The sequence below is a fragment of the Tinamus guttatus genome, unplaced genomic scaffold (assembly GCF_059628265.1).
Source record: "Tinamus guttatus ecotype Peru unplaced genomic scaffold, ASM5962826v1 Tinamus_guttatus_pri_ptg000177l, whole genome shotgun sequence".
Lineage (NCBI taxonomy): Eukaryota > Metazoa > Chordata > Aves > Tinamiformes > Tinamidae > Tinamus > Tinamus guttatus.
The window spans coordinates 79,267-100,483 of record NW_028288711.1 but is presented as its reverse complement, the minus strand read 5'-3'; the positions used below and the strand labels follow the sequence as shown (position 1 = coordinate 100,483).

General features: G+C 52.9%; 1 protein-coding gene across 2 annotated transcripts in view; it reads right to left on the bottom strand.

Moving 5' to 3' along the window:
* The window catches only part of EHMT1 (euchromatic histone lysine methyltransferase 1), a 106,611-nt gene that overhangs the window by 78,344 nt on the left and 7,050 nt on the right, over positions 1–21,217 (bottom strand). Inside the window, exon 1 of one of the 2 annotated variants that reach the window (XM_088523285.1) lies at positions 12,886–12,984. The exons of the other annotated variant lie outside the window; for it this stretch is intronic. The gene's annotated coding sequence lies outside the window, so the exon portion shown is untranslated. Of the gene's footprint in view, positions 1–12,885; positions 12,985–21,217 lie in introns of those variants that run through there. 2 annotated transcript variants of the gene reach the window in all.

The window sequence follows — 21,217 nt, the reverse complement described above, 5'->3', positions numbered from 1 at the left end:
CATCCTAGCCACCATGAATTCTGCCATTAGCGCAACAAATTTTATATATATATATAAAATATATATATATAAATATAATATATAAATTCTATATATAGAGAGAGAGAATATATGTATGTATATATATTCTGAATTTCAATATATACTGGGAAAAAAGCATTTCACATTAATCATAAAAAACAGATATATCATGTTTTGTTTAAACAACATATTTCAACCAAATACTTTAAACTTTTATAAGGCTATTTATAACAAGGGATGGAAATAGTACATAATAGTTGGGGTTTTTTTTCATCTCTATTTTACAGGTGGAAAACTTGAGGCGGGGAGCACTAACTGCCAAAAGTTTCTGAAATGGTCTTCCACAAATGTACGGAGCAGAAGAATGTGAAATAGGAGACCTAGGCTTGGATGCTCTGCTGCGATGTATTGAGTCACTTGGGGCAGATCAGCCAGGGCAACGCTCAAGGAACAGCTGGGCAGCCTGCTCGATACAGCTCATCTCTGAATCGTCAGAGAACTTTGAACATGTTGCTCTCCCTTCATCTTTTAATCTCTCAAATGCTTTTTATGCTCACTGCCAATCAAGTCTTGAAGCAGGAGATGTCATGTGGGTGAACTGGGGACAGCAGGACCCAATCCGGACTGGTACCAAAGCCCAGCCGGATCTCAGCTGATCAACAGGATCAAGAAATCTAGAGAAGTTCCTCACTGGAAGATTCCTGCCCATAGCACTGGTGCATGTCAATGCATTTGAAGGAAAGGCAATGAGCTCCATTGTATTCTTTATTGTATGTATATAAATTAAAAATGTGACACTTATGTGACAATACTGTACTGAAACAAAAGCAAAAGTTTTAGTGAAATTACACCATTTATTAACAAATTTAACTCTTGCTTCCCTTCCGTTTCTTTCTCCTCCACCACGTCCGACATTCCAACGCACAGCCTGCAAACAGCAAAAGAATTAGGAGCCTCTGCCTTGGGCCTTGAGGACTCCTGAACATTTCTGAATACAAATTTAAACCTGAGAAGATCTTTGTGGGATTTATTTTAATGCCAGATAATCAAACCTTCCTATCTGTGTTCCCCGAGCTACAACGCCAAAGCCTCGCTCTCATGCAGAGGACGATCGCGAGGACGGCACTTCGAGCTCATGTCTAAGGATGAAGAGCTCAATTCTGATCCCGAGCCGGAAGAAACCCTGCAGGAGACCAAACTGCAAACCAAGGGACGCTGAGTCAGGGTGGTCACTTCAGAGAATTTTTCACACCTGCTCAGGAACTTCCTCCTCAAGTGACACTCCAGACCGAGGTGGTTACAGTCAGCATGTCTGAAAACCAGCACCAGCTTCGCATCAACAATTAAACCGTTCTGCCAAAATATGACTGCCCTCAAAGGCCCAGACTTGAGCATGGAGCCAACCAGGGAAAACTCCCCTTCCCATCTCCAGCCTCATCTGCTAACACCACACACAACGACAGCAGCAGAAAACATTAATACATAAAGCACCAGCAGTAGAAAAAATCTCCCCAGGCTTTTGTCTTGCTTTCCAGACAGGGAGGCCGAGGTCAGCCCAGGAGCAGCGCGATCCCACACCAGGCCGCAAGCAGGGACCCGCATTGAGGCAGCAGCACCGGCCGATGAGTGGGAGAACCGGCTGCCACGGAGTCGCCTGGGGAGAATGCAGCGCTGTGGAGCCACCCAGGGTACGGGAGGAACTGGCCGCCATGGAGCCGCCCGTGGTTCAGGGAGAACTGGCCACCGCAGAGCCACCCAGGGAGAACACGGTGCTGCAGAGCCACCCAGGGCACGGGGAAAACCGGCCACCATGGAGCCACCTGGGGAGAACATGGCGCCACAGAGCCGCCTGGGTTATGGGGAGAACTGGCCACCACGGAACCATCCGGGGCTGGGCAGCATGCACCGCCCCGCACACGTGCGGGCGCTCCCAGGGCACGTTCACCAGCCACGCACCCCTGTGCCACCATCTCCGCAGGCCGCTGCGGCTGCGCTCCATGCCGGCAGATCCCTGGCATTACGCTACTTAGCTCTTTCCTTTTTTATTGCATCCCAGGTGCGTTCAGCTCTTGCTAGAGCAGCATCAGCAAAGAAACTGCAACCCTGGTCCAGCAAAACCTCTTTTAGCTACGATTGCTCCCACCACCTGGACTCCAAAAAGGCCCCCCTACAGCACAGGTTGCTCCTTCAAGCCGTGGCACCAGGGGAACACCCCGATAGTGATTAATCTCCTCTATGTCCTGTACCGTTCTTCTAAAAGCCTGAACATCCTCTTTAAGGAAAAGAAACCAAAAGGCTCTTTCCAGCCAGTCCAGTGTGCTGCCAGCGACCGCAAGCCTCCTCACGCCCGTCTGTCCCTTTGCCAAGTCTGGGGCCAGGTCTCTGCAGATACCTGCTCCTGACCCAAGCGCCTCCAGAGCCCAAGCGCTGGCGAGAACAGGGCCCAGGAAGGGCTGCAAGGGCCAAGCGCCTCCCAGTGCCTCCTGGCTCCCCTCAGGAAAGGAGGGGAAGGCCCGTTTGGGTCACCAAGGGCCGTAGCTTAGAGGGCTGGGATGGGAAATCCCTTAGGTACTGCCATGGGCTACTGCCAGAGGTTCTATACTGCCCTTTCCCAACCTGCCTCACACACTGGGTGAAACCCACTCGGGCAAATATTGGCAGGTCAGTATCCTGACATGTACTCTGACATGCCTGGAGCACCGCTCTTTTTTCCTAAATCCATCTTTAGAAGGAGCCCTGTAAAGAGTTAAGTGTCCCTCAGGGATACACAGCCCTTCTTTCGCTCCACGCAACAGGTTATCAAACAGAGGATCCGTCTTCACTGCAAACGCACGTACCCATCTATATTAACGAGTCTGGCTGCAGACTGGTGACATGAAGGTTTAAAAGGATATTCCCTTGCCTCTGCTCCAATTTTACCCTAAAACAGCCCCAAATTGACCACCAAACAGCCAGTTAAATACCAAATTGACTTAAAAGATCAAAAAAAGCCTGCTTTGTCTTCACCAGGCTGTGATGCTGGAGTTCTCCACCTTAATGCAAAGGTAGCCCTTCGAGCTTCGTGGCCTGGGTAAGATTGTGACACGGCCGTAAGATACATTATTGCTGCGCCTTGGGCTACAAGTTCTTCATTCATTTGCCAGGTAAGAATCCCACTGCATTTTCTTTACATTTAATCTTTTGTTTTTGTTAACATTCACAGGTTTTGTTGGACCATGAAAAGCAGCTTGGTAGGTGCCACCTTTTCTATGCTCTCTTCAGTGCTGGCAGCAGAGACCGGAGGAGCTCCAGTAGAAAAGGGAACAGGGATATTTTCCACTTCCTCACTGTATCTTTTTCCCTATGCTTCTTGTATTTACTTCTTGTATTTACTACTTGTACTTCTTGTATTTACTTTCTGCTCCATTTCTAATTTATTCTTCGCATCGCATGTCTCCTGCTAATCCTCTCCTCTTGTCCTCTTTGGGCAGGAGTTAAAACAAAGAGCTGGCTGCTCATCTTGGAGCTGGAGGCGGCAGCAGACCCGCCAGCTTTCGTCTGCAGCCGCTGCCCTCCGAAAGGGTGCCGAGTCCACCTGGAAATGAGCCAAAAGGAAACAAAAACCTCTGCTGAGATCCCTGCTCTGCTCTGCAAGCTCCCCAGATTCACCCTTGGAACACACACGCACTCTCCTGACCACAGGACTGGTTTCTGGCATCCTATTGCCACCTAATAATAAACCTAAACACTCTTTTCCATGAAATATAATGATGGTGCCACATGAAAAATAACCACCTGCACATATATCCCTGAACATGTATGGCCACGATGGTAATTTTCCCTTCTTTCCGGATCTGGAGCTCTGCCTCCCTGTCCTGGCACGTCCCTTTGCTTCCACTGAGATCTCCCAGCGATGACTTCCCCTACGCTGTGCCGCTGTTTCTCCTCCCTTTCTTCCATCATGAATCATTAACCATCCCACCTTTTCATCGGATGACTGATCAGCAAATTAAAATAATGAAAAAAATGGCACTGAAGCATCAGCTTTAAGAAAAAAAAAAAATTACCCTATGGAAAAGTACATCCTTCCTTCCCCTCCTTTTTTGCAGCAGTAGTAGTAAAACACAGGTAGTTTTTGTGCCCACCATCCTTCCACACTGCCCTTTTCGTATCCGATGGGAGAGGTGGTAACGCTCTGGAGCCAGAGACAGGGACTGGCAACATGAATCCAGCCCCTAGTTATGAAAACAGCCCCCAGTACAAAAGACTATGCAAAAAACCACACACATTTTTACATATATATAGACGTATGTATACATATATACATACAGAGAGACACACACATACATATAGCTTCAGTATCTGTATGTATGTGTGCGCCTATATATATATATAATCTCAGCATATACGTATGTGTGCCTATATATGCCTAAAAATACGTATTTTTGGCACGTATGTGCATGCCAAATATATAGGCACATACATATATTCAGCATACATGTGTGTGCGCCTATATATATATTTGGCATATATGTGTGTGTGCCTACATATACAAACACCTACTTTTAAAATATGCCAAATTTAAAAGATAAGCAACCCCCTGAATGCCCTCAACCATCCCCCCGCAGGAATGTTTTCTGCCCAACCAGGGCGCTGCCGGTGGGGGCAGCGAGAGCCCTTTTGGGCCTCACTTCACATGGGCATTCGGGGCGGCCAAGGAAGGCTCCATGCGGCCGCACGGCAGGGAGAGGGTCCCAGAAGAACCGCAGGGGAGAGGGTCCCACACAGCCACAGGGAGAGGGTCCCAAAACCATGGCACAGTCGGGTTCAGCCCGCGGCCCCGCGCGGCCTTCCCGGCGCGGAAGGCCCCGGGAGCGGCGGGCCGGGCAGATGGAGCCAGGCGGGTTTTCGATGCTCCCCGTCACTTTGCAGGGTGAAATGAAAACTTTGTCACAGAGCAGCTCAAATCGGCAACAGTTGTGCGTGCTGTTCTGACTGCCACTTCAAAGCTTCCAGGAACACCCCGGCCAATATTGTGGCTTAATTTAACAGAGCTGGATTCTGAGTGCATTTCTAACAGATTAAACCACAGAAATACCCACATCTTTTAATGAGGATTTGGCACTATTTGGAGCCAAACAGATTTGAGCAATATTTTTGGACTAGGGATTCTTTCGGAAGAAAGGAAAGCCCATAGCTGATGTCTCTGCATCGCTGGCAATTCATGCCTTTTTGGATTTAAGCGCAAACTCAAAAGCCTAAATATCTAGTGCTGTTATAATTCTAGCAGCATCTGGACCGTTCTCTTAGCCTCGTCCAAAGATTTGAGGTGTGTTTGCTGAGGCTCTGGCCATGCGGCTCGTGCACAACGGCTCCTTTTGCAGCTGCATCCTTCCCTCCAATCCAGGGGTTCCTATGCCAACGGCATGCGTCACTCTTTAAAAAAGCACGTTTGGAAGTGGGAAGAGAGACGAGGTTTGAAACCTGGTGCAGATTTTCACTGGTGGCAGGTGATGTTTTCGGTTTGCTCCCTTGCCTGGTCCACGCGTCCCTCATGCTTTTCCTGCGCTCTAGGAAGCTCGGGGCGCCCAGCAGCCCCCGCCTCGGAAGCGGCACCGCCAACCCAGACCTACTTGCCGGTGCCTCCGGTTCTGGAGTCCTCACTCATGCTGCATGACAGGTGCAAGGAAGCAAATGAAACCCCACCAGGAAAAAAAGGAACGTAAGACATTCAAAACAGTGTTAACACTCTTATACGGAGAATATAAATATGGAAAAGCATCTTTGTAGTCTGTTAGCTGCAAAGTCACTGTGACTTCCACTTTCAGTTCAGGCTCCGAAGCTGGACGTGGAGGTGTCTCTGGCACTATCCCACGCTGTAACTCGGGAAGGCCGGCGCTGGCCAGGAAAGGCCTCGCGAGCAAAACCACTCAGGCCGCGCTCAGCAAAGAGCAGCAGGTGGGAAGCCGGTTGTTCCCCCAACGCAGCCCGTGCTGGAGCATTTCCCCAGGGCACCATGGGGGCCAGTCCTGCCCACAAGCTCCGGCGGGAGCGGTCACACGGCCACGCACAGTGCTCCGTGCTCAGTCCCAGCATCACTGCCAAAGACCCAGGAGACCTGTTCCTCCAGTGCATGCTGGTGCCCACGCACCACATAACAGTGGACGCGCTCAGAGGAAGGCTCCTGAGGTCAGGCTCGCCTCAACCCCAACCACAAGGCCGGGAGAACACCCTCCTGAGGGCCCAGGGATGAGAAACTTCTCCGACTCGAACTGGACTGGGGAGGCAACGTAAGATCAGACCCTGCTGCTCTGCTGGGGCCCGAGGTCATTCACTCTTGGCATGATTGTAACCCAGCACAGCTGCCCGCAGGGCACAGCACATAGGCTGATAGCGATGCAGGGCCTAGGCCAGGTGGCCAGTGGCTCTGAACTCATATTCACAAAGCAGAATCACATCTGGAAAGGACCAAAACTGCCTTGTGGTCCAGCATGGAAAACGACTAGAACGGGAGGAAGATGGACACAGCAGGGCATCATTAGTGGCAGTGATCAGAAAAATGAGTAGTTCTTAAAAATGATGGTTTTTCACAGGACTGGTAATACTACCCACCATCAAACAGAGCTCCTCCAGCAAAGCAGCATCAAAAGCTCGGGAGAAAAGACTCTGGAAAGCACTTCTCACTTGAAAAAGGCCTGTAGGATGTTGAATGGGACATAAAAGGTCTTGAGAACAAGCAAGGTTTGCAAAACATAGCTATTAACACTCACTTTTTCCATCCTTTGCTGTGCTGATATACAAACATCATTGCTCTTCACAAGGTATTTCACAACTTTTGTTGGTTCAGAAGCACTTCTGGCACACCAATTCTCACGCTCCTGGCCAGCCATCCTGGATCCATCTCACGCCAGATGTCCCACAATGGATCGCTGCAGTCACCCCTCTCCAGTCCGTGCCTGTGCAGCACCCGCGCCACATGCACCACCGTGAGTCACGCGAGGCCGCGGGAGCTCAAATACAGCTGCCCCTGCGGCTGAAGGGACTCAGCCTGCAATCCGGACACCACGGCAGCGTGCTGGGCACAGGGACAGCCACGGGAGCTGCCCGTGCCGGAGGCTCCCGGCACGCTGGCCACGACGTGCCACGAGCCCGACCAGCTGAAGGCTGCACCAGCCTGGGCACCCTTGTGCTCCGAGGACTTCCCAATGGCAGGGCAGACGCCTTGTTCATAACACGAGTACGGAGACCAAATCTGAATCAATCTTCGGCAAAATCGAAGTCTACCAGGAGTCTCATTAACAAATTCCACTGGCAGGTTTACCGTGCTTAAAGGAAAACAGGACACTGTGAATATTTAGGAGGACCTAACATCCCTGGTTTAAGGTTCCTGGGCTCCTGCTGTTATCAGGGGAGCCTCCCAGCCTCTCCTCGTGCCAGCGGCCACATGGAGACCCACTGCCATCCCAGCTGCACGCGGCACTTCCCCAAGCTCTGTGGCCTAAATGTATCTCCATTATTTTTCAGCTCGACGAACTGCTGGATGTCAATGCAGCAGATTATCATGAGGGCTCTCTGGCTAATGGAAACACCCCAGGGCCACAGGGCCTTTGTGTTGAGCCTTCCCGGCAGCAGTCAAGTAACACAAATTACCATTAGCAGGACTAAGTGCTATGGAGAGATCATGAGAATGAATTAACTCCTACCCTGCTCTCTTCCACAGTGGGTCACAGCTCCCATGGAACAACTTCCCCACAAGAGAAGCAGGAAATACACGACAGATAGGAAGAACTTCTCGCCTTGCGGTTCTTGCTGAAACGCAGTGTTGGAACTGACTCTAATGCCTCTGATTCCTTCATTGCCAGCTAGCATGGGCACTAAACGTTCCCGACAGAGAGGATGGGCGGCGCCGATCTCAGCACTCAGCGTCCGTGCAGGCAGATCCATCGTCCTGGACGGCCGGTGAGTCGGACGACTCTTCACCTGGCCTGCAAGCCACGGAAAAGGCAAGAGACGACTACACGGGGTGAATTACAGAGCGAATCAGACCCGTGAACTACCCGGCAAACCGCACGTCCTCGGGGGCTCGGCCAGAACCCCCCGGGCTGACGCTGGCTTCACCAGCACAACCTGCTCGCTAGCGGGAAGCCTTCAATGCAAAGCCTGGGATAAAAAAAGAACATATGAGGTGATAAAACACGAAATTCCCTTCCTCAGCCAACGCATACGTAAAAGCTCCGATTTAGCTCCCAGATTCATCCCTGAAAATTTTGTCATTTTGATCCTTTTAAGGCAGCGCTCCAGTATTTTCCCAAGTCAATCATCCACATTTTTCCCCGCCGTTGGCTGCCGCTCACAGCGAGCAGCCGCCGTGTGTCGGTGCCCGGCTCGCCGCAGAGCCCGGCAGAGACCGGGACGCGCTCCCGGCACCGCTGCCCGGCCGCAGGCTGCAGCGCCAGCCAGCCCGCATCGCTCGCAACATCCTACCCAAGGCTGCACTATCTGCCCCAGCAGGCTTAACCCCAATTCTGACGTGCAGAAGGGAAGAGAGACTCATAATCCCACAGAGCACCAAGCAAACAGCACTCTGGGACATCTTGAAGCCTGTTAAAATACAAACACGTTCCTATAGAAGTTCAATGATTTTAAACATTCATCATCTTTCCAGCTCAGACTTTAAACACTTTGCCTGGCAACTGTCTGAAGGGCAAATCACTATGGAAATAGGAGGACAATTAATTTTCCTTTATTCTGCGAGACAGGATTATTGGAATAAACAAAATAATCAGCTTAGGCAAGAGCACAATTCACAACTTAGCAAAACAAAGAAAAAAGTTCTCTATTTTTCCTTTTTTGTTTATTTTCAAAGAAAAGATTTTCTCGTACGGAGTTTGCAAGGCGAGTGCCGTTTTCAAGTTAAATAACCTTGGTCACTAATTCCCAAGTACTTCCCTGCATGGCGTCAACAGGAGCAAGACTCATTCCAGACACTCTTCGAACCACATTTTTTATAGATCAACTTACAAAGACCACCAAAAAAAAGAGGCATAAGAGCCCCTTCCTGATCACAGTTTGTGCTGATACAAATCTGAAATATCGCCGAGGCTGGCGCGGCCGGGTCCAAGCAGGAGAGGTCCCACACACAACTCGGAGCAGCCTCTGCACCAGCTCCTGGCTTTGCAGGGCCCCTGCTCCAGGAGAGGCCCCTGCTCCTGTCGAGGTTCGTTTCTGTGGATTTCAGCCAGGGCAGAGGTTTCCAAGGGAGCAAAGGCAGGCTGCAGGATAACGCCCACTGACGAAGGCAAAGCAGAGGGAAGCTAATGGCTAACCAAGGTCGTATTTGATGCCCATTTGTGATACCACCTACCGCCTTCCTGGCACCACGATTAATATGGCTAAAGGAGTATCGATATACTGAGACACACACAGATACCTATATGCTAATTAAGCTAAAGAGGAGGCACTTAACTCCCAACCCCCCCACAGCAGAAGCAAACAAGTAAAAGGGGAACCTTCAAGTTTGTATTGCCGAGGAAGACAATGACTGAGTGAGGCAATTCGAGATATTTTGGTAATAAATCTGCAGTTATTTCTGACAGGTGCTTCCACTGAGCAAGGGGAGGTGGTATACATAGCATGAGAACTTTGCTTCAAGGTTGCTAGAGCCTCCAAAAGAAACAGTGATAACTGATGGGTGCCCAGACTCCCAGCTACACTCAGGTTGGAGAATGTACCAAGAAATCAAATTGATGAGCTGGAAAACAAGATGGGATTAAGAGTTATGAGGTTGGCGGGGTCCTTGCGGCGCAGCAGCAGGGGGAAAGCAGACTCCAGTTCGCGGCGGCTCGTGAAGGGGTCAGGGGTGAGCAACGCCTGCCGGCCCTAGCACATCCTGCCAAGTGGTGTCCCCAGCCGGGCCTGGCACACAGCGACCGGCAGCTCCACAGGCCGGGACAGCCCGCGCAGTTCAGCCGGCTCCAAGGGCCGGGGCAGCCCGCGCAGTTCAGCCGGCGCCGCGGCTCCCCCCTTGTTTCCTTAGAAGCCCAAGTCACTTCCGGCCCCTTGGCAGCCATCTGCACCACCGTCGGCTCACCCCTCAGGCGGTGATCCGCCCTGCCCGCACCCATCCCGCCCTGCCCGCAGCGTGGCAGCCGCAGGCATGGCAGGCCCAGCTCCTCCTGTCCCTCCTCGGGCCTGCTCCTTCATCCCTCCCCGCCCTGCGGCCTCGCTAGCGCTTCGCGCCCAGAAGTGTCGCCCTCTGCGCGTGTTAACTCACTAAGCCTTATCCACATGAACATGTAGCTATGCTACTGCTTTCACAGACATATTAAAAAAAAAGAAAAAAGAAAAAAAGAAACATTTCCCCTGAGCAACTCTCAGGTCCTGAGGAAAAGCCAGGGAGAGCAGGGTGAGCAGAGGGCTCGGGGGAACCGAGCACGGTGCAGAGTTGAGAAGCTCGCACCAGGCTTCGCCATGAAGGGCCAGGGCAGCAGGAGACTGAGCTGCTCCACCGCGAGTGGCACAGAAACACTGCGCCCTGCGGAAAGCCCTCACAGCAGGATTCATCACAGTGAATCACTACACAGCTTGTGTCATAATGTCTGCTTTTAAACTCTTTACCAATTGCCTAAACATTGGCTCAAGTCATTAGAAGGGAAAGAAAGGCTTTGGTCATTGTTTGATGGTTAAACACTAAGACTTCAGCGCAATATGTTACCAAGCACAGAAACATCCTCCCTCGCGTCACGGCCACGGCTGTACCAGGTCTCTGCAGATTCACCTGCAGGGCTCATACCCACTTTCTGCTCCGTCTGGTCGGAGCACAGCCCGTAGCTGCTGAGACAGCAAAGAGGGCAGCAAGCCCCAAATCTGGGTGTTAGGCCCTCCGCTGAACCACTTCAGAACAAGGACTCCTCTAGACATAGACGTCACAGAGAGCTAGGGACAGGAGCCTGCAAGTCCAGAAAAACTGGGAATGAGCTCAAAGCTGATGCAACTGTGTCTGTGATGAGCTGAGTTCTCTCTTGGCTGCTGAGTCTGCAGGGAGGGACGGCAGGGAAGGATCCCGGCACCCTACGTTCCCTGGTACTCGCAGCCACCTCATTGCACCAGCACAGAGCTCAGCGCTGCTGTCACGGGCCTTGGGCCCCACACGTTAGTGAAGCATTCCTGCTGCAGTCTCAGGATTTTAATTGTCTTGCTTTCACCTTTATTCTCCCAAGCGATTGTTGCCCAACCAAAGGTACCAGCTCAGCCCAAGGTCAGCCCAACCAAATGTATTTTCACCAGCAGTTCACATGGTTTTCCTCAGATTGAAAATCCCTGTAGTGCTGCCAGATCTTTCACTGGCCTAGGATGAAAACGAGTATTAGAAAACACTCACTCAACACTAAGGCACATGCAGCACTGCTAAATCCTTCCAGAGCCATGGCCCTTCGGGATGACACATCTTTGCTCTCCTGAACTCCAAACCAGCAGTCTGACAACCCTACCCCTCCCCATATGGATTTATATTTCTATACCTCTATCATTCTCTTTATGCCCATCAATACGAAGATATAATTAGCCCAGCCTCAGCAAAATCACAATGATTTGGGAATAGCAAGAAACAATCTATTTGCATTTTGCAGCTAATTATTCCCCCGACGCACACACCCATCAATGTTCCCCAAACCCATCCACAGAACAGACCATCTGTGCCTGCCAGAGCTCCTGCAGAGGAGAAAAAAAGGAGGGATTAAGCTAAATAATAATAATAATAATAATCAACACTGCGACAGGAACATCCTCATCAAATGCCCAGCCCCTCTGGCTCGGCGAAGTCTGCAGCTGCACGGCCCTTCTCAACGCTCACCTGGGTGCTGCCCACAGGCTGACAACCATCATGGGACAAAGCCAGCGGGAGCCACCGGCCTTTGCAAAATTACTCTTGTCCTTCCTTTCTCCATACACTCTAAGGAAAGACAAAGCCATTTTCCAAGACGCAGCACTGCAAACACATCCTGTTGCTCTCGGACATAAATTGCCAATGGGTAGCACCGGGTCTAACATCCTGGCCACACGATATCCAGTTTTCACTGGCACCGGCAGCGTGGGAGTTGCACCTATTGTTCCTTAAGGGAGGAGGGGGCACCCTTCTCCCTGCCCACCCCAAGGACGTGCAGGACACGGTCTTCACGAGCTCCAGCTCCGCGCTCGTGCACTCTGTGGGCATGGAGGCAGTGGAGCAGTGCGCCCGCGGGGACTGGCTGCGGCTCTTCCCGCGTCCCGGATGCCATGCAGCGGGAGCAGCTCAACCTCACCTCGACGCAACCCTTGTGCTGGCAACACTCACCTCGCCCATGAGACCCTCGTCTCTGCTAGCGCCAAGGGCTCAGCCTTCAACACAAAACCAAAATGCCTTGACGACCTGTTGTTTTCCTCCCATCAGACACAGGTTTGCAGACCCTCATGCATGGGGAAGAGCAGGAGCAAATTAAAAAAAAGAAAAAACAAGCAGACAAGCAAAGCTAATGCCTTTGCCCATGTTGCGTCCATGAGACACACGATATATTGAGTGCTGCTAGGTTTGGATGGCGACTACAGAGCGGTGGGTGTTTCCTGCTGCCAACGCAGCCCCATGTGCCAGGCCTCACCCCATACCTTCCTTCAAGGCAGCATCGAGGCAGGACGCTGCTCTAGCCCCGCTCTAGCACACAAGCCACGGCCTTGCCCTCAAACAGGATCACTCTGGCCTGGAGGAAGAGAAAGAAAGAAGCCACGACATGAAGGTCACCCACAAAATCATCAGCCAGCTCCCTCTTCCCCAACTCTCCTCCAACAAATCTCCAGCAAACCCTCAACCAGAAAGCAGACACCCAACCAGATATGCACGTTAATCCCATATACCTCTGTCAATTTTTTTCCTCGTGTCTTTAGAGCACTTGTTTACTGCAGCCAACTGCAGAGAAATTACAGTAGCTTAACTCTCCAACTCCCTCTAAAGGATTAATCTCGGCGCGCTCGCGCGAGAGCTCTGCTCGGCGCTGCAGCCATTTCACGCACTGAGGGCTGCTGCAGGCACGAGGAAATGCCATTTCGAGACGACATGGCCACGACATGGCTGAGTGCAGCACGAAGAGGTGCTCAACCCTCCCCAGGCTCCTCCAAGGCCCCTCTGCCCAAGCCCCTGCCCCTGCCAGGGCTTGACAGGACTCCAGGTGGAGGTGCCCTTCCCGCAGGGGGGCGGGGGCACTCCGCGGCTCCTCTCCCACTCTCCGCTCCAAGCTGGTGGGGGCTCAGCCAGCCAGGTTTAAATCCAAACAGCTCCTGCTCTGACTTTGCCTCTGTCTCCTTTGTTGACTCATCTTTTTGTTTTTTGTTTTCTTTGTGTTTTTTTTTCAATAGGAGAGATAATTTGGGGCACAGTGGGGGGAGAAGGGCTCAAGCAGAAAGGACCAGCTTTACTAATCCAGCTCGCCACTCTGCAGCGCAGCAGATAACAGAGCCCAAGACACGCTTAACTCTACAGATTAAGGACCCATGCAAATGAGGATTTGCTAGGAGACAACAAATCCAATATCTAAACAGGGCTGTTCAAGTAATCTTGGCCATTTACTCCGAGGTCACCATACAGCCTAACTCAGCTGGTCTCCTGGAGGAGTTCTGCATCTCAGAGCAGAGCTCTCCGGAGACAAGAACGCTCCAGAATACCAGACAAATACTCATTCTTGAGAAAAGTATCTTCTCCTCCCGCCTTCCACTTTCACCTCCCCACATTACCACGGCAGTGCCATTCACTTTCCCATATATCTATCTGACGCCCCCTTGCTCAATTCCTCTTGGTAGCTGATAGAAACCCAAGCCTCCCCCTCCTCCATCCAGGGCTCTCTCTCCAGGTTTTAGGTGCCTGCGTCTAAAAGAGACCAGGCTACCACCCTCCAGAGGCTGCGGCACATCAGGAGGCAGCAAAAACCAGAAACGTGACAGTGTCAATCCAGCTGTCAGCCGCCACCCAAGTCACCACAAAGATCTAAGGATTTCTGTTATAGACTCGGACGCCTTTGATGCCACGAGTCCAATTGCATATTCCAAACCCTGCAGGGGAATCCACGAAAAAACTGCGCCATGTTGCAATGGTGTTAAATAAGAGCTACATCTGCCACTTAAAATGAGCACTCCCCATAGCGACCGCATCCATAAGAGATGACAACATGTATGGGGACTCCGGATACTCCGGTCTGGTCTCCACCCACACGGACTCCGCCAAGGAAGGTGCTTTTGGTTACAGTGCGCCCAGACGGACGCTCTGTGTGGGAGAGAAGCCTTCCCAAGTATTGGGAAGCATTTGGGATGTGCGCCAGCTGCGTCGGCATCCCCGCTCCTGCTGCTGGGGCCGCTCCAACACCTCGCAGGGAGCTGCGGAGTCACGGGACGAGTTGTCCCTGGAAGTCCCTGCAAAGGGAAAAAATCCCAGCCCGGAAAACAGGCAGATGGGAAAGCTCTGATGAAGGAGGATCATGTTATGCGTTTCCTTCTCCATTGCAGGATTATAGCCTAACGTGAAGTTGGGATATCAGATATGGAGTTATCCTGACCCGTCATTCCCAATCTGGAAGCTGGTCATGCTCCCCAGGAGTTTCGGCTTTGAACACTGACTGCTGTCGACTCTCCTCCATGCACACAGCCGAGCTGGCAATCAGTCAATAATAGGCAATTACTGGACAGCCTCTTATCTCCAGGTGCCAGGCCAGACAGCTCGAGTCACAGAGGCAGCGGGTCAAGAAATCAAAGCTCTTCCCGGTTTTAAAGCATCACTGTTTAAAAGCACCCCCAGCCTTCACCCTGGCTGTAGAAGTAGACAGGCCAGGGAGACGCCTGCAGAATGGGAGGTTTGTGTGTTATTGATCTGCCAAAGGGGACAGAACATGAGATGTGCTGAAATCCGCCTCCAACGGGCCTCATCCATCAGGAGCAACACCCGAGTTTTAGGTGGACGAGGAAGATGTGACAGTGAGGGGGAAGAACACAACCCTTCCATTTCAAACCAGGAGTCTTGCTGAAAACCCAGAGAGGCAGTTTCTGCTCTTAATGCAGATCCATTTCTAAAGACCGCTTGAGCAACAAGAAATAAGAATTGCCAACGCAACTCGCAGGAGACTGAGCAACTGGAATATGGGCTTGCTGCAGCAGGAACCTTCTATCTACTGCTCCAGAAACTAGAAACGCTGGGAGTGTGACTGCTTCTACAGGGTGCTTGTGTGAGCGCTCACAGAAAAGGCGTAAAAGCACCAGCATGACACAGCGACACTAACATTATGCTGCCTCTGCTGCTGGTGAAGGTGAGCAGCCTACAAGACGCTGCAGCCTCCAAAGCAGGTCTTAACCATCAGGACAGGAGGGAAACCTGGCACTGGAGAGAGATTTCTAGAAGGAATTTTCTGCACAAGATGCACACACATGCTTTGTACCAACAAGCTCCACAAGCACAGTACATCCAAGGCCCCTGAAACCCGGGAAACCTTCTGCACATGCTGAAAAGTGTCCCAAATTCACAAAGCCTGGGGCAGCTTCATCAAGGTGCTGCAAGGGAGCTGTGACTGCTCCTAGACAGGCTGCAAGAGGCCAAAAAAAATACCAAGTACATAATCAAAAGCAAACATCTGATACGCATTTGATACATTTGATACAGAAAGAATTCCAGAGATAAACCTTCCTTGGGAAGACGGCATCTCTGCGCACAGGGCTGAAGAACATGGAGTGTCCAGGGCTCTGGCTGCATCCCCGCGAGCACCGGTCCCGCAAGAGCGTACATATTTTGTAGCCAGTATGACAAAGTCGTGCAGATTGAGAAGCTTCAAGGCATCTAACTTGAAGAACGACCAAGCAGAATTTGAGCTTGATGGCCCAGCAAAACAGGGGGACCCACGGAAGCAGACGCAGGCAGCTGACTGGTGTTGGCTCTTCACCCTCCGTGGGCCTGAGAGAATGCGGGTGCCTGAGCTGGGGGCGAGCTCTGTCCTCAGCAGCCTCCTGGGCCAAGGGAGGGACGGGCTGGCCGGGGAGCACAGAGAGGGGGAACTGCTGCCATCACCCTGCCGCAGGCGGCGCTGGCCCTCGGCGGCCTCCATGCCTCGTGCGGTCCCCTGAGGTTTTCACCTCACAACTACCTGCAGGGACCCCAGCGCCCTCAGTGCCCAGGACAGCAGCAAGCTGTGGGGATGGATGCCTGAGATCTCCAAGGATTTTTCCTCTTCTTCCCTGCAGCACACCTGCGCGTGGCCTTCATACTGCAACCTCATGGCAAAGCATGGAAGAACACGCCAAAGATACAAAAAAAAAAAAAGTGTCAACTTAAAACTTAAAATGCTGTGCCACTATCACCATTTATAGTCAAGCCACCCAATGACGAACCAGCTGACAGGATCCCACAAACCGCACTGCCAAGCGAGAGCAAGCTCCAAAGCGCCGCAGCTCATCAGACCCATTTTCACACAATGCCACATCTTGCTGGCACACAGCACAGCGCCTTTTCCACTGCTCCCCTGCCCACGTGCAGTCACAGGGAGGTGGCGGTGTGCCCGCAGCGGGTGGCCGGCGCGAGCTGCAGAAGCAGCAGCATAAGTGCCAGGGCTGCCAACACGGCATCGGCTGTTTCCGTGCGTCGGGGCGGCCCTCGTGCACTGCCAGCCTGGTTCTGACAGGAGCGCAGCCTCCGCGCGACGCCACTTCCCACCACCAACGCGCAGGCTGCGAGGACACGGCGCCAGCGGTGGGAGCGGGACCCCACCAGCCCTCCTCATCCCCAGCTGTGACAGCTCTCACGGGAGCTCCCGGCGCCGCTGGACCGTCCTTCCTCCTCTTGGATCACTCCGTGTTGCCACCGAGGATCCCGCCTGCCCTGCCTGCGGACGAGCTCTTGCAGCAGCAAGCTGGTTCCTAACGGTCATTCAGACACCTGGCATCTCGGTATGGAATTATGGCAGCTCCACCCATGAGGAGCCCCAGCTGCCCAGAGCACTGCTCCTTCTCCCACTCCATCTGCGCTCAGCGTGGACACTTCGTTGTGCTCGGAGACCTCCAGGCTGCCTTAGGCGCACAGGAATCGGGCAGCAACAGTTCTGTGAGGCAAAGTAAACCCCAACCTGTATTTCTAACAGTTGCCTTTGCAGAGAGACATAGCCAAAAGCGCTCATTCCTGGACACATGCGGCTCAGGCGAAACCCACTGTGCAGGCACCACAAACTGAGTCTCCTCATGGCCTCTCACTCTGCTGAGCACCTACCAAGGCTGCGAGCAGCCGAGGTGGTTGCGATGAACAGGGGTGTTTTGGGCAATGCTCCTCCAAGCAGATTTGCTCAGGGCCTGGTCTGCGGCCCGCCTGCCCCCTGCAGCAGGGAGATGCCGCGCAGAGGAGTGTGCACAGCGCCTTGCAGAGCGTGCACAGGTACCGGCCACGGCGGCACGGGAGAGGGGAGGCCAGCGGGCGGCCAGCTCCCCCGGCTGCAGCGGCACTCTGGACATGGCACAGTTTCTAAGGGGGTGGAAGATCCTTGTGCTCCAGGGACGTGGACTGGCCCGCACGGCTCACCACAACCTCACTAGCTTCTGTCTCTCCATAAGCAAACACTGCTTAAGCTGATCCCATCTCATTTAGAAGTGTCATCAGAGGCTGCCCCTTTCCACTTGCCTTTCCTATCGCCTACGCCAGTGGCTTTCAACCTCTGCTGTGACAACCACTTCCAACAGCCCCTGGAAGGTTCCTACGGACACAAGCCACTTGGAGCAGACATATTTTCTACTCGCACATTTACACACTACTGACACCGGACTAAAAACCACTCACAGAAGCAGAGCAGAAGTAGCAGAAAAGAAGTCCTCGAGATGCCTGCCTTTAAGTATGGAAGACAAACAAAACCCTTTCAAAGAAAATGATTCAGGGAGGTCAGAAAAGGTGAGAATTCTGCTGCTGGCCTGTGGAAACAAGCAAAATGGCTTGACAAAGGCAGTATCATTCTCAAGAAATTAAGGCTCAAGGCCTCATCAGTGTTGGCCTTACCTGCAGGTTGTAGCGCCTGCACTTTTGCACCTTCCAAACACTGTACAAACCAAATAACAAAAAGAGCAATGAAGAAGACAAACATTATTTCCTCCACTTTCTGGATTAAAATTAAAAGCTGGAGAAGTTACATAAATTCCTTCGGATCACAGCATGAAGGGACAGGCTTGCTTTGGGAACAGATGGCCGAGCCTCACGCCTGCCACAGCGCACAGGAGCCCGCCGGAGTCCTGCCCCCAGGAGAACTACGGACTTGGCTGCAGCTCCGTCCAAAGCCCCCGACACCGCTCGGGACGGTGCAGGACCAGGCACGCAGCCTCCAAGGCAGGCAGCTCCCCACGCTCGCGCTGCGCGGCCAGCGCCATGCCCACTGCGCTCAGGACCCCCTCGCTTCCTGCAGCGCCGGCCTTTCTGTACAGCGCGCAGGGCAAACGGCAACGGCGCAGCGTCCAGCCTCACTCTCACTGGTATCCAGCTCCAGCTTTTCACTCGCCTGTTTTCAAAGTACCTTCCTCATTTGGCCTATTTAAAAAAAGAAGCCTACGAACACACAGGAATGAAAACACATGGAATGACAGAGGCTGAAACAATATGATGGAAAAAAATAAAGAGTAAATTAATTCAAGGATATGTCTACTAGTCCACCCACAGTTTTTGCATTTCTGAAGCTTTCTCCATTGCAGCAACGTCCTATCTGGCCGACACAGATGCGTGTGAGGCGACGCCAGCGCAAAGGCGCTCCTGCGCGAAGGCGCTCCGCACACTGCCGGCGCAGTCACGGCCGCGGCAGCCCAGGGGCAGCGTTGCAGCCCGCACGAAGCGGCCCCGCACCGCAGCGCTAGCTCTGCCTCTGCCCGCCCGGGCACTGCCACTTGCTGGGGCTCCGCGTGCGCAGGCTGGAAGCTGCAACAAGGCCCCAGCACAGCCCTGGCCACACAATGCTGAGTCATAGCCTTTAACACGCAAAGGAACCATCTTGACCATCCAGGCAATGAGCATTTCTACAAGTCCAGTGGCAGAAAAACAGCAACTTAGGTCTAAATCCCCTACCTCGGGCATGTCTCCTGATTTCTGGCCTCCCTGCTCTGCTGGGAAGGCTGTACCAAAGCACAGCTACGAGAGCAACCAGCCAAGGGGGGGATCTTACGTGATCCGCGGTACTGCATCCTCAGGAACCTGCTATCATCATCCAGGCAACCCAAAGGGCCTATTGGAAAACACGGATTTTAACTTCTTCTCGCGTGCGCTGCCCAGCCCAGGACCCGGCAGACAGGGTACGCGCCTTCGACGAAGGCGCATGTGCAGCCGCCCGCAGGGAGGACACGCAGTGAGACAGCGACAGCAGCTGCAGGATGTATCAGCCTGGAAACCGAGCTCGGGGAAGCAGTACGCGGGGCCGCGTGACGGACAACAGGAATGTCGACTCGCGGATCCCTGTCGAAAGCACTGGGGAACGAGTGCTCGCTGGCGCTGCCGGTGCCGAGGTGGCCGCTGTGTAATCTCTCTGGAGGCCATGGTGGAAACCGCAGCCCTTCACCTGGGCCGCACGCCCGGCGGACGGCTAACCGCGCTGACAGGAGACCTTCTCCTCCTGGCCTCTCCCCCTCTCCGCTGCTGCAACAACCACAGAATTTACAGCTGACAAAACGTGTGGCCTGCAGCGGCCGAGGCTCCGCAGAGCCCCGACAACACGGCAGTGAGGCAGTCCCGCTTCACCTGCTCCCGCTGTGACTGGGCTTCTACCACCAGTGCAGCGCGCTGCATCCCAGCACCCAGCAGCAAAGGCAGCGGGTGCTGAACGAGGCGGAGGCAGGAGACCAGGCAGAGCTGCACCACGACAAGAACCCTCCAGGCTGTGCGGGGCACTGCAACACATCACTTGTCCCAGGCAGAATAAAAGAGAGTGCCTGAGATTCATGCCAAAATTAAGGCCTTTTTCTTACTCAAAAGAACGGGCTGAATCACCCAACAGCGCAGAGCTGCTCGCCATGGTTCTGCAGGGCCGGGAAGGACCCACACGGGCAATAAACACATTAAGAAATTATTACGGGTTCTTATCACAAGGTTCTTCCCTCCTTCAGAGCTATCTTAAGACACAAGCTAAGTCTCTGCAGGAATTATCAGGCTGGAATAGGATACATTAGCCTGACTTCAGAAGAGAGTAAGAGACCATTAGAAAGACTATGGATCACGGCTTCAGAATGAAGTCCAACACCGAGATCCAAGGCCAAGGATGAGGTGCTCAGCAACTGCAGTCGCATTAGCTTCGATCACAAATACCTTATACATTGCAGAGTGCTCCTAAACACGTTCTTGTTTTTCTGTTCTTTTAATCATATCCAGCCGTGATCTCAGGGCAGGCCAGGAACCTGAGCACACGTGAAACGGTGAAACTTTCCACCTAACTCCCCTGCCATCTCTTGCCTGCTGAAGGCAACACACGCGTTCAGAACAGTCTGCATCTCTACGGCACTCATAACACAAAGCACTTTAGGAACGCAACACTCTTGTGACGTCTGGCCTTACAGCCTCGTGTCACTACCTCCCTTCTCCAGATGGGAAAAGTATCGCTGGGAGGAAGACATCAAACAGCCCGGCCCAGCAGCAAGCCCGGAGAGCAGCACGGAGGGTCCGTGAGGCAAAGGGATGCGACCAGGACAGGCCTCAGCCCCCGGCCGCTCCTCGGCCAGCGCCAAGGCCCGAGGCCGTGCTGGCCCCAGCGCGTGCAGATGAAAAGCCACCGCGGCCCGCACACAGCCCCGGCACCGCGGGCACCAAAATGGCACCGCATTCCCTGTGGCGCAGGCCCACTCCCGAGGGGCGCTCGGAGCTCATCCCAAAGCCCTGCCAGGGAGGCTCAACACTGCATGCGACCGCGCCAGCTCCACAGCACCTGCTTACAGCCATCACCAAACATCTGAGGGGCAATAAAGCATCGGAGACAACACATCCTAGCAAAAAACACCTTTCCTAGTAACGCCAAGAGCAAAAGCACTCCAGTAGCTGAAAATTTACAGCATGGGCTATTTGACAGCGGCTATAGCACACGCGCATGCAGATATAACCACCAAGTGTCTGGACATTCTGCATATTGATTTAATCTACAAGTATTAATTGCTGCTCAATTAATAATACAGCTAGAGTCATGCTTTGTGTCCTTGCAATCTAGAGTTTTATGGTCAA